Below are 19154 nucleotides of genomic sequence, written 5' to 3'. Positions count from 1 at the left end.
GGATAATCATCATGCCTTGCAGAAATAAACCCCCAACAACAAATTCAAACTCCCCATAACTCCCCCCACCCTGCACCCCTGCTGCAGCTTAAAAAGCCCCCCCAACTTGCAGTGTGCCTGTCGCCCTACAAAAACAAAAATCTACAAAAAGTACCCCAAGGGAGGAAAAGAGCACCCCTCGTCCTCCCGCATCCCTCCACAGTTACTGCACTCTGTTCAAATCTTCAAATATGGTCAAATCAAGTCAGGCCGGCTTTGAGATATCAGCCCTGTCCATCCCGGCCACTGTCTCCATGCTCAGCTGTGTCGTCCCCGGTCCGTCGCCGGGGCAAAGCGTCCAGCCATTCGTCGGCCATAACAGGAGAGTCAAAAAAGAATGTCCGATCTTCATGCACCACCCGTAGTCTGGCGGGGAAAAGCATGGCATATTTTAGGTCCCGTTCCCGAAGTCTTCGCTTCACCCCCAGGAAGCTCTGTCTCTGTCTCTGCACCTGCTGGGTGAAGTCCGGATAAAAATTCACCGACGCATTCTGGAAGGGGACTGGGCCCGTCACCCTCGAAGCTTGCAGGATAGCGTCCCGATCTCGAAAATGAAAGAGCCGGGCGACAATCGGCCGCGGCGGGGCACCCGCCTTGGGCCGTCCGCCCGGCACTCTATGGGCCCTTTCCACCGCAAAAAACTTTCCAAGGCCCTTAGGCTTCAGATGATTGAGGACCAAATCTTCCACAAGCAGGTCCACCGAAGCCTCATCCGAGGACTCCGGGACCCCGATGACGCGCACGTTGTTGCGCCTGGACCGGCTCTCGAAGTCCTCCAGCCGGCGGGCGGCGAGGTCACTCTCGGCCCTCAGCTTCCGGACCTCGTTCTGCAGGTCCGCAACCTCATCAGTGAGGCCCGTGGTCTTGTGGTCCAGGTCCTTAACGCGTTCGTTTGTCTTGCCCAGGTCCGAGCGGATCAAGTTGACATCCACCAGGATGGCATCCACCTTATGCGCCAGGGCCTCGAATTGCCTCCCCATCGAGGTCTGCATCCCATCAAGCGCGCCCATGACATCCTGCAGGGAGAGCTCCGGTGTCCCAGGCGAGTCCTCCTTCTGGGCATCCGGCGCCTGGCTCGATCCACTCGGCGATGTCTTCAGGAGGGCGTAGCGGTCCATACTGTTGACTTGGGAATACGTTCCCCGCCTGGTGGACTTAGTCTTCAGCCGATCTCCTTCTGCCTTGCCCGACATAGTGGACTCCAGGCAGTCCAATGCGATGAAGACCGTCCCCTCTCAGAGAGAGGTATAAAGAGTGAGCAGGTCCGCCTTGTTCTGCCAAAGTAGCCCACCGAGCGTCCCCGGGGTTATAAAACCACCCAGAGCACTACAGTGTCCGGGCAGACAAAGGGAACGAAACCGAAAGTGAAAGAGCGAGGGCCTCCGTCCGACAGTTCACACCTCACCAGGCCGCTGTTGATCAACTAGGAGTCGGGCATCCTGCCAACTCTAGCCCCTGGCATCTCCGGGAGTTAGGCCGCAATCTTTCGCCAGTCATAAGTCCGGTTCCCGATGGGCGATCCGACCGCAGGTAGCATCAATCGCCTCCCTGACAACTCAGCAACACGGTGCCATGCATACCATCAGGATTGGAGACAGGATAGTCGACGGAGGGCGCGAGGGTCTCGGGAGCTCTAAGCTCACGCGGCCATCTTGGTCAAGCGCTAGGCTCCTCCTCCAGTTAAGTAATTTTTATTGAAGATAAAAGCATACAAGATAACGAATACAAATTTAGCCAGGAGGAGTATGTAAATTGTAAAACATGCCAGCAAATAGAGAGAGTGACAAAGCACTAAGCTAATACTACGGGAGGAGGAGACATAATTTAAACAGTATAAACAGTAAAACTTAAAAAATTTGCTAAGAACAGGCAATAAAAAACAAAGCATAGTAAACCACAAAGAAATAAAAAAGGTAGTAGTGTGAATATACTATTTAAATAGAAGAGAGAAACATTTTTTAACCAAAAAGGAGAGAAGGAAAGAGATAGAGGAAAAAGATAGAAGGAGAGAGAAAAGAGAAGTAAAGGAAAAGAAGAAGAGGATAGGAAGAAAAAGAAGAAGAACAAAATGTTAAGAGTAGATAGGGACTATGATGTTGATGATAAGAAGGCTGTAAAGGGTAGCCATAGTAGGTCTGATTTAATTTGTACGTGAATGGAGGATTGAGGGATAGATGCAATTCTATGTTCGTCACAAATATAGTTCCACCAATGAAGAAAGGATAATTTAGAGTTGTCCTTCCAGCAAGTGAGTATGACTTTAAAGGCCACAGCAAGGAATAAATCTAACAGCGGGGAGGCAGGAGTAGTTAGATTAAAATCTGGTGAAACAGTGCCCAAAAATACGTTTTGAATATTAAGTTGGACAATGTTAGGAAAAATCTGTGTACATTTTGACCATATCTCCTTCCAAAAGGCATAAACTTTAGGACAATAAAATAATAAATGTATTAAGGAGCCTTCAGCATTAGGGCAAGACCAACAAGAAGATGTGACAGAGTGATTGAATTTATGTAACAAAAGAGGAGTAATGATGACTCTATTAAAAATAAAAAAGAGGGATTGTGTGAGATTTGCAGCTTTGGAGGTCTTGAATAGTTTCTGCCAAAACTTATCCCATTGTGATATTGACAGAGTCAAGGAAAGATCAAGTTCCCACTCTAGTTCCACCTTAGATTTGACCCGTGTACAGATAGGAGTAGATAGATATTTATAGATATAGGAGGCACTAGGAATAGTATCAGAAGAAGTGAGAAATAATGAAGAGTCAGAAAGAGAGGAAGGAGGAGATGGAGGAGAAGAGAATTTCTGTAGACATTCCTGTAGAATTGGGGCCAGCGTATCATATTGTAGAATACATGAATCAGGGAGATTGAAGGTAACTTGTAACTGATGGAAGGAAAGAATTACATTGTTGACAATTAGTTGATGTACAAAGAGAAGGCCCTTTTCTTTCCATTGTTTGTAGTAAAATGACTTGTGGCGAAATCTAATGTACTTGTTAAACCAAAGTGATGATGCAAGAAAAGATTCATAATTGTTCAGGTTCTTAAAGAAAAGTGTGTGTAGCAACATTTGAGAATGTTTCAAAATAGGATATTTGGAAATAAAAGTACAGTTCGTCATGTGTACAACATCTCGTATTGAAAATTCATTAAGCAGAGAACATTCAACATTAACCCAAGAGGCTTTAGGTAAATCTTGATAGTCCCTAGACAAAGCAAAAAATTGACGAATCAAGAATGCATTATGATATAAATTGAAATCAGGGAATCTTACACCTCCTTCATTTTTAGGACGAATCAGTTTAGCCAGAGCAATGCGTGCATGTTTGTTATTCCAAAGAAACTTTGTGCATAGCGAATTAATCTGGGAGAAATAATATTTAGGAATTTTGAAGGGTAGCATAGACAATATAAACAAAATCTGACGAACAATCATCATTTTAATTGTATCAAGTCTGCCCCACCAAGAAAGGGACAATGGAGACCAGAGATTTAACAAATTAGTAATTTTGAGTTTTAAGGCAGCGAAATTCTGAGCAAGTGTATCACGAATGGTGGGGGTAAACCATGTACCAAGGTATTTTATTTTCTGGGGACACCATGTGAAATTAGACAATTCAAACATATATCTGTAGCATGAAGGATTTAAAGGTAAAATCTCAGTTTTAGAGAAGTTCAATTTGTAACCTGAGACCTTAGCAAATGATGCAATTTCCTTCAAAAAGGGGGGCAGGGAGGATACAGGATTAGACATATAAATAAGAACATCATCCGCATAAGCGGACAGTTTAATTTGTTGAGATTTAAGATTGAAACCAGTAATGAGAGGATTACTTCTGATACGTTCCAGAAATGGTTCTAGACATCACAGGAAAAGTAATGGAGAGAGAGGGCAGCCCTGGCGTGTACCTCTTTGAAGGGAAAAATAAGGGGAAAAGAGACCATTAACAGAAATACAAGCTTTGGGGTTGGTGTATAACAACTTAACATAAGAAATAAACTTTGGACCAAAGCCAAACCATCGTAAGGTGTGAGACAGAAATTCCTAATTAAACACGGTCAAAGGCTTTTTCAGCGTCCAGGGATAAAGCCGCTAATGGGGAGGGATATTTTGTACTAAGAGCAAGGATATTGGAAAACATTCTGGCATTATCAGAGGCCAAGCGACCTTTAACAAAACCAACTTGGTCAGGATTAATGAGAAGGGGAATAATTTTCTCTAAACGAGAAGCCAATATTTTTGCAAAAATTTTACAATCATAATTAATTAATGAAATAGGACGGAAATTTTTACAATAGGAGGGATCTTTGTCTGGTTTGGGGATTACAAATATAAGAGCTTCCAAAAAAGAACCACGGGCTTGGGAATTAGAAATAAAAGAATTAAAAAGTTCTAATAATTTGGGTGCGAAAATTGAGGAGAAAGCAGAAAGTAATTCAATTGAAAAACCATCTGGGCCAGGCGCTTTTGCTTTCTTCATAGATTTAAGTGCATCAGATAATTCTTGTAAGGACACTTCATCTTCAAGGGGTTGAAAATTATCTTGGGAAATTTGAGGCTTAGGGATATCCCTAAAAAAAGTAGTAAAATCATTTTCAGAGGGATTGGTGGTTTCTGTGTATAGGAGCTTGTAATACGATTGAAATGTGTCAATAATATCTGAATCAGATGAGAGGAGAGAGTCGTCAACTTCTGAATGGATTGCGCCAATAGCTTTTCGTTCTGTTTTAATTCTTAGATAGTTGGCCAACATTTTCCCAGCTCTATTTTGGCCTCCGTGATATTTCGACTTAACCTTGAGAAGAATATTACAGGCATCCGTAGTAGCAATCTTAGTAAGGGTGGATTTAGCTTTGATTAACTCATGTAGTGATGAGGAGGATTTGGAAGAATAATACTTATGCTCTAACGCTTTTATGTGGGATAAAGTTTCTTTATATTTAGCATGCAGTAATTTTTTCTTCTTTGAGGAATATGCAATAGTAAAAGCTCTGAAAGAAGCTTTAAAAGCATCCCAATTGTTGTGTAGGGAGGTATCTAAAGAGTTATTAAAAGAAAAAAATTCCTTAATAAAAGAGGTCGCTTCTGAAATAAAAGTGCGATCTGCTAGAAGAAAATTATTAAAACGCCATCTACCTTGTTTACAAGTGGTGAGAGATAAGTCAATGTGGGTGGAGACAGGAGCATGGTCAGAAATAAAAATAGATCCAATCTCAGATGACTGGAGACAAGGAAGTAGTGATTTGGAAATAAGAATATAATCAATACGAGATCTAGTATGGTGTACAGGTGAAAAGAAAGTAAATTCTGAGGTATCAGGGTTACATGTTTTCCAAGTATCGAAAAGCGGACGAGAGGAAATGGCTGTCTGAAAGGATTTGTGGGATTTGTCAGGTTTGAACTTGCATTTGGATTGCCTATCAGTGAACGGGTCCAACCAATTATTAAAATCACCACCAATCACAATATTAGCATTGGAGATTGATAATAATTTCAATTTTATAGAATTCCAAAAATCCATGTCTAGTTTAACCGGCCCATAAATATTGAAAAAAGACAGTTGTCGTTTATTAATGATAACCTCAGCCAATATCCATCGACCATTCGGATCACATTCAGATGATAGGATTTGAGCATTAATGGATTTATGAAATAAAATAGCGACACCACCGTGTCGGTCATTAGCAGGAGAGAAAACAATCTGATTGACCCATTGACGTTTAAGTTTAAGTGATTCTTTATCATTGCAATGAGTTTCCTGTAAAAAAGCAACCTGGGTGTTAAGTTTAGCTAGATGAGACAATACCTTTTGACGCTTGACGGGGTGACCCAGACCACGAACATTCCACGACACGACATTAACCATATTTCCAGGAACAGGGGAACGTACGAAAATAGGACCATAAAACTGCGGGATTGACAAGGAGAAAAAAGGAAAGACATGTTTCAATAAGTAAAACATAAAGACAAGTCTTATGAAATAAGCCAGACTTAGCTAACAAGATTAAAAATGAAGAAGAACGAAGAAAAGAAAAGTAGAAAGAAGGAAGATGAAGAGGAAAGAGGTGGGAAAGAGAGAGGAAGAGAAAAGTAAACAGACCAAGGACGAACATCCAGATCTGAAAAAAATAGGAAGAAGATCTAAGAGCAGGGAATCGTAGTGACACCGAAGGACGCGGACCACAATAAAAAACAAGGGCAGAGGAGAAAATAAGAAATGGGCTATAAGCCTCACAATAATAAAGAAGGACAGAAAATCAACATTAGAAAACAGGTAAGTCAATAAAACAATTAAAGCAGGAACAATCAAATAATGTAAATGAAATCAAGAGCCAGTATCCATGCCATGCGACGAGAAGGTATGAAGAAAAAGTTTGAGTTTATCCGGATCCTCAAAGGAGCGAGAGCGACCCTCATGAGTGATTTTGCAGAGGCAGGGATGAAGGATTCCATATTGAATGTTGAATTGTCGCAGTTGAGGCCGAAGTGCGAGGAATTCTTTGCGTCTGGAGTTAGTAGCATTAGATATATCTTGAGAAATGAAAATGTTATGACCAGACCAACTAAGGCGACATTTAAATCTGACAGCCTTCAAAACTTGCATGAGTTCGGTGAATTCCAAGAACAACATTATAATACCACAAGGTTTATTAGCAGATGGCTGAAGCCGACCCAAGCGGTGCGCTCTTTGTATGTTGAGAGGATTAGACAGTGACTGAAGGTCCAAAAGCTCTGGAAGAAATTTCTGTAGAAACAAGACCAGGTCAGACCCTTCAACATTTTCCGGCAGGCCAAAAAGGCGTAAGTGGTTTCTACGATTGCGATTTTCAAGATCCTCAGTGTGGAGTTTTAGTTTCGAAATTTCTTGTTCAAGAAGAGGAATCTTTGTAGAGATATCTTGAATGTCACTAACTCGTTGCTCAAGATCAAGGACTTTACTTTCCATAACAATCCATCTTTCCTCAATTTGCTTAAGCTTGTCATTGGTGGCAGTCATAAAGGGCTGAAGGCCACGAACCTCATCCAAAATGGTATCCAGGATTGGATTTTGCGATGATAAAATTGGTGAAGGTGGATCATTTTTGTGTCTTTTCGGTATTGTGCCAGAAACCGATGGTCTGGACAAATGGGGGTCGCTAGCCATCTTCAAAAACAACAGGAAAGACAAACCAGAAAGTCAAACGAGAAAGTAAATCCAAAGCAGCAACATTTTTGACGAAACTGCAATGCAAGGAGGTAAGTACGCCACTTACGCAGGTGCACTGAAACAATTCAGGGATTGACGATTGAAAATGGACTAGAGCTTGGAACTGAGCAGGGCCGAGGAACCCCAAGGACAATGCACTGATGAAAGTAATAAAAAACAGTGGTCCCAAGCCTTGAATAGAAATAGTCCATCAATAATAAAGCAAAGAGCACCTGGAAAAAGCAGCTGAAATTGGAGAAAAAAACACTAACTGCAAAGGTACCTCATGAAGTACAGCCCATGTGAGGAGACGCACAGCATATTTGAAATAGGAAGCGGTCCAGTGCACTTCAGTATCAGGAAGCGGAGAAAAACTGCTTAAAAATAACAATAATGAATCCAGAGGTGGGTCTCAGGCATCACAGAGAAATTGGTTTGAGGGAACACATCCTTAATTCAGCAGACGACAAAGATTGAAAAGGGAGAGGCGAGCGCCGCAAAAAACGAAACAAAATGGCGGCCGCTCGCATCGCTGAGGGAGAGAAAACGCCGATGCGAGTAAAAGCCACCAGTTGTGAGAGGAAACTTGAAGCGAAGGCGGTCAAACGACTCACTGCGATGTCCCCATTGCTTTGCAGTCCCTCATAACAGCACCGCTGCCAAAACGACTGAATTAGCCGGATCCGAGACCCGCGACGAAGCGGAGCTCAGGCAGGGTCCGCCATCTTCCCACGGCGTTCAAGCCACGCCCCTCTAGTACATTTCTTAATTAGTGGTACGTGAAGTGTTGGAATCCCCTTGGCCATATCGTCGCCTGAGATAAGATCCTGTATCTAATCAACCGGCTCAAAAGTAGTATTAAAGTCTCTGGCGATTATCAGTCGGTGACCCCCCGGGGCTGACTCTAGATAATTTGTCAGGGTTGTAATTGTCCTCGGTGGGCTATGTGGGCTGGTAAACCGGTTATAGATATTAAAAAGTCTAACCATCACACTTTCCTTGCCCATTGTTAGTTCTAGCCCAAGTATTTCATCTGAGTCGAGATCTGTAACCTTGATTTTACATACCAACAAGTTTTTAACCTAGATTAAGAGGCCACCTGCTGGACGACCAGCTGCCGGCTGTTTGGCTTCAATACTATAAGTGGTAAAACCTACCCTATGGGCACGTTCAACTGCCCATGTTTCCTGCAGAAGGCAAAAATGAAAAACATCCAATAGCTCGCACTAATCAGGGTCGGTTATCTTGGACTTTATACCAGCTATATTCCAAGATAGGATTTTCAAGTCATGGGGGTCAACTAAAGATGCCTGTATATGCCCTGTGGTGTTAGTGACCCCCCCAGGCATCAGTTGGTATTGGGGATAACTGTTATTTGTTACCCGATCACTAGAGACGGGATCACTGCTAGTGCATGGTAGGGATATAGCGTCAAACTCCACAGCAGGTATGACTTCTGCAGAAGATGAAGATGCGCTGGATAGTCAGTCTTGAGAATCCAGAGTACTCAGGAGATGGTACCTGTTTCTAGTTTCCAAAGGTGGGGCCTCCTGATGTAAAGAAATCCTTACACTAACCATTTCACTATCCAAAGTGTTCCTTTCCCTATTTTCGAGGTGCCTGTAAAAATACCCAAGGGGTAAAATAGTGATTGCTTTGCCCAGCGTCTGGTTAATTAGGTAAGACCCACCTCCCAGCAACCGACTAGCAATGATAGGGGATCTACAATTTATGACAATACAGTCTCCAGGGAATGACTTGCGTAACGGACCAATCCAGCTAACTCGTCTCACAAGTAGAATATCATGGTGGTCTGAATTAAAAAAGTGTGTGTTCTGTCGGAGCCAGTGGCAGGTTTTATTTTTTAATTGGGACTGAGATTCAATCTGATTTTCCTGTAGGGTGGGAACATTAGTAAGAATGGTGACATAAGGACAGCACTTTGGTGGGAGGTGTAGGGTAACTTTATCATCTTGGATGAATGGGCCACTATTATGGGGCTGTAGTGGGGGTGTTAATGTATTCATGTGGTTTGTGCGTGCCTCATTACCTGTAGTAACTATAGGTGGTAGACCAGGCTTAGTTTTATTTAGAAGCAAACATAGGTTTGCACCTTGACTGGTGCTAGCGGGCTCCTGGTCCATCAGTGCTACTGCTCTGGTTTGATTACTGAGGACGACATTATTCGCAGGACAGGGAGGTTGAGTATTACTTATAACAGATGACCCCACGTGTTGGTTAACAGTCCACCTTTGAACAGTGCCCCCAACCTGTGAGTTCAGGTTTGCCCCTCCCCCTAAGATTGACTCCCTAACTATAGAGTTCATAACTGCCACTGTAGACTCCAGTTTGTCTAGTTTAGCTAGGATAGGTAAAACATTTCTGGAAATAGACTCTTCTATCAAGGATTTTAGTGCCACAGTCAATAGCTGAGGAATGTCTACAGGCTGAGTTGGTGATGACAAATTAGTCCCATTTGAGGTAGCAAGCCCTTGATGGAGTAAGGTCGGGGCTTCTGGACATATGTCCTGAGGCTGTCTATTTGAACTTGTTCATATGCACCTTGTGGACTCCATATGTTTGAAATTTTTCTTCCTTTTACCAGCCATCTCTCATGCTGGAAGTGTTAGAGGAATTGTACAAAGAGCAGGAGATGGGGCCACAGGGCTCTTCATGGGTGCGGAATTTGACTGGCTTAGATCAATCATTTGGGCATCCTGAACATCCAGCAAATCTGGGTCGCTGACAGAGCCAACCGGACCTCCTCCCACTGATAGTCGCAGTTCGGTAACCTCAATCTCCTTATTAATGGCCTTTGCTGCTCGCAGTAAAAAGCAGTCAAGTGTGGAGTTAGTCATGGATTTTGGTGAGGCCGCCTTCCCTTCCCTTGGTTTCTGGTTCGCCGGCATGACAGTTCAATTTATTATATGGAAAACTTGCTTACTGTTACAGACGCAGCCCGGAGCAGTACACTGGTAGATAGCCTTGGTCCACGGGCCAAGAGACCTGGCCCTGCCCTGCCTCTTCCTGCCGCTGACGGGCGCAGACGGGCCTGCCCTTGGCCCAGGCACGCCCACGTGCGTCCCGCGCTGTGGAATCCCGCGCTGCGGGATCCCACGCTGGATTTTAAAGCGCTCCCCCGTCGCTGTGATTGGCAGGCGGGAAAAGTGAGGGCAACGGCTCCTGCCGCGAAGACTGTTGGCTCCTTTAGTGCGCCTAAAAAATGGTCAACCCTTGCGCCGTATCTTAGCTTCGGTTTCAGGATAGTTAAAGAGCGAGGAATGTGTGTGGGTGGATCGAGATGCAGTAAGGAGAAGTGTGGTTGAGAAACAAATCAAAGCCAAGAGTTATTGTGATATTAAGAAAGGTGTGAAGGAAATGGACATAAAGGAAGGGGGCTGGGTAGAGGTAAAGATGAGTGGTTTTGTTAGAAAGGAGAAAAGTACGTTTTCCAAACTGGTCATGGTGAGGTAAGCTAAAAATAATGTTGATCTGGAGATGGATCTGAGATGGATCTTTGTGGAGTCCAGGGAGTGAAAGTAAATGCTCACATGGATGTATATTGATGGGTGAGTAAATAATAACCAACAGAAGTAGGAGCCTTGTAGATACTTTAGTCTCTCCTAAATGTGTTTAACGGTTACATCTATACTTTTACCTATTGTTTGTGTTAATGCTATATATTAGGATTTGTAATGTTAAACGGTTTTAATTATTATATTTTTGATATTATAGGTTTCTTCTTTTTCCTGTTTGAGATGTAAAGAAGGGAGGTGTGTAGAGTTGCTGCAATGTTTAGAGTCCATTATTATGTAATGCATAACTTAGAATGTGGGATGAGAATGTTCTCCTATGAAGGGAGTTGGGAGTTAGAGAGAGCCAGAGAGTTGATGCTGGAGGTGGCTACATGAATCAAATAAACTTCTGGATACTCCATGAATGCTGTTGAGTGATCTTTACAGGGTGGCAATTGAGGCTAGTATGAGGGGTTGGAAACGGAAGGACATTATGAAGCAGTGGAAGTTGCTATCCGACTTTTATAGGAAGTATGTGAGTGGTGACGAGGAGGATCAGTAGGATAGAGTATAACCTTACATTTGTCTGCTGTTGCTTTGTTTCAGGTTTGGTTGCAGGTCCAGAATTCGAGGACCCCTCCATCTGGTTTATGGGCCATTCCTTTGTTAAGTGGGTGGAGAGGCAAGGAGGGGCCACGGAATTAGTTTCGTTTTTGAAAACCAATTATTTTCCGTTAGTTGTCATGGGAAAGGAGGTGTGGTTTGGATGGAGCTCTTGCCAATTTGGAATGCTTTTGTAAGCGTAAAGCAATGTCCTGATGTGCTGGTAATGCCTTTTGTGGAGAACAATTTGGTGGTTGAAAAGGGGTTGGCATTACTGTGCGCTATGAAGCAAGATTTGAGGGAGATGAAACAGCAGTAGGGAGGGTGTTTTGTCATTTGGACGGAGTTCATACCCAGGCAGACTTGCATGGTACACATAGGCCGGCAGCTATTGACAAAGACAGATGGAAGATCAATAGAGCGATAAGGACTTTTTGTAGGCATTACAGCTTTGGCAAGATCGAGCATGCAGACTTGAAATATGAGAGCGTAGATTTCTTTTAAGGGGACGGGGTGCATCTTTCACTATAAGGTAAGGATTTGTATTTGTTACAGCTTTGTGAGTTGCTGGCACAAACCCTCAACATACATAGGTTCTAAGGGCCAGATACAGCATTTGGAGGTGGCAGAAAAAGCCTGTCAGGAGTGGCGGTTGGTCGAGAAGTTTACATGGCGTTAGCTAAGTTTTTGGTTGTTGCCATCGGCGAACCGAGTTGAAAGGGAGGGTGTGAACAAGCTCACATCTGGACGAGACAGGAAGTTAAAGATTACACTATAGGAAGTTAGTTTAGTTATAGGTTAATAGATGCAGTGATAAGCGTTGGAGAAGTTAAACGCTTATCACAGATAAGTTTGGCATGTAGGATGTAAATAGTTACAGGGCTAGGGTAGACGGAGGAGGCCTTCAGGGCAGGGGGTAGGAAAACATAGGTGACGTTTTTGTATAGTGAGGCATTTGTTTTGTAAGGTAGAATGCCTAGGATAATGTGTGATGTGCACCTGTTTCAATAAAAGCAGCCTTTTTCACACAACAAGCATGGTCAGTCGTTTGTGCTATACCTCTCTAACCCAAGTAATCAATGATGATTTTATATTTTAGTTTATGTATTTAATATCAGCCAAGTTAAAACTTCAGGATTTCAAAACAATCTGTATGTTGTATTATAAGCCTGAGGTGCTTGCAAAGTGGGTTCAATGGTATAATGATGCTATATTACATCCTTGATGTGGGGAGAGGGATGCAGCTATATATAGTTCACATGCTTGCAGGCTCTCACTCTCTTTTAAACATTTGTGTGAAGATGCAGGCTGGCGATCTAAAAAAAACACTACAGGTGGAGGTAGAATTAAATGTACAAAATGTTATGTTTGGTATTGATTTTAAAGTACTGAATGCAAATATACCCATTGTGTTCATTTCTAATATAATCGCCAGAGTCTGTCTCGCTCGGGAGTGGAAGGATACATCCTCGCCTTCACCGAACATTTGGCTACTTTCTATGTGTCACTCCTAGGAACTGGAATCTGATGCTCTGAAGGTTATGGGAAAGAAGGGTTCTGTGACACTTTCAAAAACATGAGGAAAATTATTTGGACTTGTCAAATGCTTCATGATATGGACCAAAGGATACACCCTTCATGTTTTGCGCTTCCCCTTTTTATTGTTATTTTTTAAAAATTTCTTGTCTATGCTTACCAGTATCAACCTACTCAAAATAAAAAATAAAAATGTGTGTCAGTTTGAAATGCCTCAACCTGAAGCTGTCTCTGATGGCTTACTGATACTTTTTTTTTTTAATAGTTGAACATTGTTTTATCAAGGGCAGGTGAAAAAGGAAAAAAGCAGTTAATAGAATTGACCATGAAAAGTTAGTCATGGTATTGTTAAGCCAGCGAATCCTTAGCATGTATTTGCATTTGCAGGCATTCATATCATTTAAATTGTCGCTACACAAAAAAAAGTGCAGCAATCAGAACCTCGAGAGATTTTGCAGTTTTCTAATTGTTTATTTTGCATTTGTGGTGTGCCATTGGCAGCCTTAATTTCTGTAATGGTTTCAGTAAAGCTAAATGTGTCCCGGTCAGCTCTATTTGCATACTTTTTCTGCAAGTGTCATGGAGGCCTTGCTACGTTTTATTGACTGTGTGTGTAAGTGCCCGCTTTCTTTAGGGGATACAGCCACTTAGGCTGTTCTTTCCTGTTAGTGGGTGATTATATCCTTGCGGGCCCAAGGGGTGGCATGGAAGAATAACAATTATCCCAACTGCAGTAATTCAGGGTCTTTGTGAAAATAACCCCTGCGGTCCCTTCTACTTTAATACTGCCCTGCAAACATGTGATTATACAATGCTCGCTATTAAAATCGAGCAATGAAAATGAGAGAACTCCCTAGAACGAATCCGGTAATTTCAGGTCTTACGATGTACTCCAAGGTGTGGAACGGGGGTCCGGGTTCAAATGTTTTAGATCCAATTTAAGAAGATAAGTAAAGTAGGATCGGCCATCAGAGGACCGGTGAGGCCAGCTTTTAAGCCTTTGCAGGTAGGTGAAATGAGGAGCAATTATATATTGGGTAATAACGCAACTTGGAGCCTATTTGTTAAGTGCTTTTGAGTCATAATATGGAAAAAATGTGCACTGAGGGTGCCAAATTACCTCCACTTTCCTGGACACGAAGTGCAAGTGTGAGCGAGGGGGTCAGGCCAACGCGAGTGAGTTTAACTTAGTTTAAGAACATGAAACTCCAGTAATTTCCTCTCCCTTCCAAATGCACTAACCCTGAAAATACATATAACACTGAGCAATTCTCAGCGGAGTCGACGAGTCCATTCTTTTTATTACTTACGAATACAGACGCAGCACTTTTTCCGGGAAATTGACTTTTTAGGACTTTAAAAAGTTCATTTCACCAAACTCACATCACAACTTTGGACCAATGATCGTGGAGTGTCTGACAACGCGTCCAGCTTTTTAATGTATTTCTTTTTAAACCCATTTGCATTATGTATAAACTACAGATTGTCTATGGTTATTTTTAATTGAAGCACATTTATAAATGTATTGCTTCATATACCATACAAGGGGTAGTATCGTTGTTAGTTGTTTTGAATCAGTTTAGAATTGATCGCATATTGGATAACGTTTCAGACTTACCACCTTAAGTTCTGGAACCATGGCATCTATATGAATTAATGAACTGGGTTTCGGCTTTGTACACCTACGTTGCTTGTTGTTACCACTACGGTGGGGTTCAGATGCAAAACTCAATGAAAAGATTTGGAAAAAACATAATAAACTGGGAAAGACACCCCTGTTCGTTGACAGATGTTCAGAAGGTATTACACAGGTCTTGCAACGATATGGAGGCAGGGTTACGAAGTGTGCATGTAGTAATGTATGGATCGCTTTAACAAATTAGTCCATTTATGATACGATGACATTGAAATGCAGATGAATCTTTATTTCATATGATATGCCTTGATTTAGTTCAGTCTTTTTTAAAGCGCCTACATGGTGCATTGCAACCACGCCGGAGCCCTGAATCGGGCAAAGTCAATGCTGTGGGTTTTGGGTCGTATCATCCATGAGCATTCGGTTGGGCTTCTCTGTCTACAGTTATTGACTAACTGCAAGGTCATGGGGGGTCAATAGGCTGGTCATAGAGTAACTGTACTCCATATCACCTGCGATGGAGGGCATGTTTTGTGATATTGGGGTTTTGTTGGCCTACATCTCTGTGTTAAAGAGGCCTTTTAAGACTTGTCTTAGGGGGTAATGTGTAATTTCCCCATTTTAGGTGTCTAATTCCAAAAGTGGCACCAAGCACTCAATGTTTTCCCCTGTATTTTACTTTTGACTCTAAATTGGCAAGTGCACATGATGGTGCTGGATATTAGGTCCTTAGCTGGCAAGTAGGCAGGTGATCATTTGCAAGTATGCGATTCATTAGCTCCCACAGGTTTGGTGAATGGTTTGGAGGATTTTGAATGCAACCTTCTACTCCAATGGAGGCCAATTTAGCAATTTCAAGATTGGAGAAGTATTGTTCAAATTTTTGAGAATAGCAAGGACCCCCTGTAAAGTTGATATAACAATTCCTAGGACAGGGCAACAACAATTGTGGGTAATAAATTCCTAGGCAATAAGGTAAAGGTAAACAGCACAATATAGTTATACTTTCAAAACAAGCAAACAATAAGCCTAGTCAAATAATAGAACTCAGTGTACCAACTCACAAATATATGACATCTTTTTTCTTTATTCTGAAAGATAATCTTTAAAAAAAAAAAAAATAAGATCTTTTACAGACTTACATAAACAAAATTAAAATTTAAAAAACCATACATCAAATGTTAAAATCTAATATCACTATTCATATCCTTAATCTGCAAAACATTGCAACATCAAATCGTGATATAGTGACAAGAGAATATACAATTATAACAAAAAGCAACAACTCATGAAATAAAATAAGGAAGTCAAAGGTTGTGGCACAGAATCGTCTTCGACGCGCGCTTCGGCGCACTCGCGCCTTCATCTGGAAAGCCACACGATTTCTCAGGACTGAAGAATAGTTGCTGTTATATTTTAGGCCAAGGTATATTAGAGTTATCAATGATTTCTTCAATTTCACGAATATTAGTCGATCGTCACTGACGTATACGGCTTAGGCTTATATAAAAATGGACAGTGAAGGAGGGATAGAGGCAGGTTTAATCTGGCTAATATGTCAGAAGGTATGACTTAAATAATGAACTCGATATTTCTATCTCTAACTGATGGGGATAAGTCTTTGATTTGTGTATATTCCGAATCTTCAGTTAGAATCTAATGATAAAAAGCTCCGACCATATAGGTGCCTCTGCGTCCTCGTCCGGCTCTCAGGAAATTCATTGAGAAGTATTGTCCAAAGTCTATCAGCCCAGTTTGAGATCCATTGTAGTTTTCTCAAGTCCTTTTTGGCACACCCACCTGAACCAGTTGGGGAAGACAGGTCCAGTGACCTTGTAAAATCTGTTAATTGACTTCTAAGCTATTAAATAGCACCCAAATTAATCTGACGTAGTACATTGATCTCCAGTCATGTAGGACAGGACACTACAGGATACAACCCAGGGACTCAAAAGACACTACAGGATACAACCCAGGGACTCAAACATTCAACATTTATTTGTTATTTAACCAAATCAATGTCATGATATTCTTGTGCCTGCTGCATTTGTTATGGTTCTTGCTTTTTATTTAGAAGCAAGTCCAGGAATCAAATGCCTTCTTCATGCCTACTTACAATGTTGAACTTAGTAGAGACCCCGTTGAGGATCAAACAATGACCATGTGATTCTGTAGTTCCACCTAATATTGATGCTGAACGTTTCTGGAAAATCACCAGGAAAACTTAAATCAAACTTTCTGCCTCTGAGATAATTCTGCTTCTTAAGGTTTCTCTTCACAACCCCTTCCTGTGTGTAATGAAAGATTTGAGAACTCTTAAGTGTCAATTGATGCGACTATGTCACATAAATATCATCGTTCATTTGTTTGCTGTCACACTTATTTCATTTGTCTCGTTTGTAAGGGCCATTGTAACTTAAATTCTCTATCTGTTTGAGTTTATTGTGAGCCTTTATTTATGGTTATTTAAAAGGTTATATTTTGTACCAATTGCAGGTGTATGGTGTTGCTTTCCAGAATGTGCTGTAAATTTGAATTTGGTTTAAACAAACGCTCAAAGATGCGCCATGCCACAGGCATGTCTAGAAGGGAGGAAAGAGGATGTTGTCTTATGGTTAGAGTGGTCGACCTCGAAGCTGGGGAACTGGGTTTCAGTCTCAGCAACGACGCTCAACGTCCTGTGATTCTAGGCAAATCACCTAATCTCTCCGTGCCTGACAAAAATGAATGTGTCCATCTGTAACAAAACTGGTGCTAATGTAAAGCGCTCTGATACCCGATGTCTCGGGTCTAGTTCACGCTATATTCTAAAAAATAAATATTAAAAAATACAAAGAGAGTTGTGATAACCCCAGCTGGGATGATTGGTAGCAGTGTTGGAACATTGCTCTCTAGGGTTAGGGAGGACAATGTGGCCTCCGTAAGCAACATGGGTGGACATTTCGAGGACTCTTGGGTGTACCTGTCTGTCAGTATTTCTGTGAGTGTCTTCTGATTGGTTTGGTGGATGAGTCCGGAGACTTGCTTGATTGAGAGTCAGTGAAAATCTGCATCACAAACAAGCAAAGTGAGGTCCCCCTTTGCCCTCTCATTCCCTAGTAGGGACAAAACAATATACCAAGCCATCAAAGTGGAGACATGGAGCATCAGCCTACCTTAGTCACTGGTCATCTTTCCCTGGAGAAATCTCTGATCCCTTTTGGAGCAAATTAATAATTGTAAGGAAATTTGAAATGTTAACAGTAAATGTGCTTTATGCTGGGACCCCCACTATGCTTACCAACCCAGGGGTAGGCTATGTATGATGGATAGCTCATAGGGGTAGCTCATACCTTAAGCTCTAGGAAGTGGCCTACCTGAAGGGGTTAGAAATGCCACTTCCTTCCCACCCAAATCCCTTAAACTATTGGTTGTACAAGCCAAAATCACATCACATCAGGCCACTTTGTTTTTCTCTAAACACAGTGGACGCACTGGTAATAGTTTTTCCTTTCTGGGGAGGCTGGAGACTGAGTGGGTACCCAGGCCATTGAAGATGGGAATCTGTACTCCAAATACATTATCATCACCACCCAGTACTCAGTTGCAGTCGTGGCCGGCATGACTCGCGGGTGAGGGGGCGGGTGGGGGAGTCGCGCAAGGGGTCAGGCAGGTTCGCGTTGGGGGGTTAATTGAATTTTAAAAAACCTTACCAGTTTCCCCGTCACATCAGCTCCTGGCCGGGTCCAGGGTTTCCCAACAGGAAGCAGCCACAAGCAGCCTCCCTCCCCTAAGCCAATCACAACGCTGCAATGGAATCGTTGTGATTGGTGGGGACAGCGCCCAGCCAGGCGCCTATGGGGAGGAAATTTTCTTTATGTAGGCTGCATGGAGCCTACATAGAGAAAAGGCAGAGTGCGCATGACTGGTTTGGTCGGCCCCATAGGGTTGACCAAACAGTCAGAGCCCACAGCATCAGGCAAGCCACTCCTCCCCGACCCGCCCACTCCCAACCAGGCATACCCTTCTGTTCACGCCTCCTCGAACCGCCCACCTGCCCGCCCTCAACCTGGCATACCCTTCTGCTTTCTCGCAATGCGAGAAGCAGAAACATAAAATGGAATTTAAAATACCTCTTTAAAATACCATTTTATGTTTCTGCTTATCGCACTGCGAGAAAGCAGTGTGGCGATGCTCCTCTGCCCTAATGGAGGAGCCGCCCCTGCTCAGTTGCATGTGTGCACATGTGAGTATATGTGTGTACATGTGTGTATAAGTGTATTATTTCATTTTACTCACAGAGCAGACACTTCCTGATAAACATTAGTGGGAAAGGGAATTATGCCCATTCCCATGACTCAGCTGGAAACTTTGGAAAATGAGCATGGGGGCCATGTAGAAATTGAAAAGGGTGGGACTCAGGGTGGAACCCTGGGGCACACCACAGCTGATCTCTGTAGATTCTGAGAGGAAAGGGGTTAGTCTGACTCACTGTGTCTGGCCTTTGAGGAAGGAGTGTGTCGTGTCCATGTTCACCATAAATGGTCAAGGACACGTAATGATATTGGTATCTCCTTTAATCGGTGGCACGACCTCCTTCCTCCTTATACAATCCCTGTCTGCCTCCTCCCTTTCCGTTTCCCTACTTATACTC

Source organism: Triturus cristatus, chromosome 5_2, assembly GCF_964204655.1.
Source record: "Triturus cristatus chromosome 5_2, aTriCri1.1, whole genome shotgun sequence".
NCBI lineage: Eukaryota > Metazoa > Chordata > Amphibia > Caudata > Salamandridae > Triturus > Triturus cristatus.
This window is presented reverse-complemented; position numbering follows the sequence as displayed.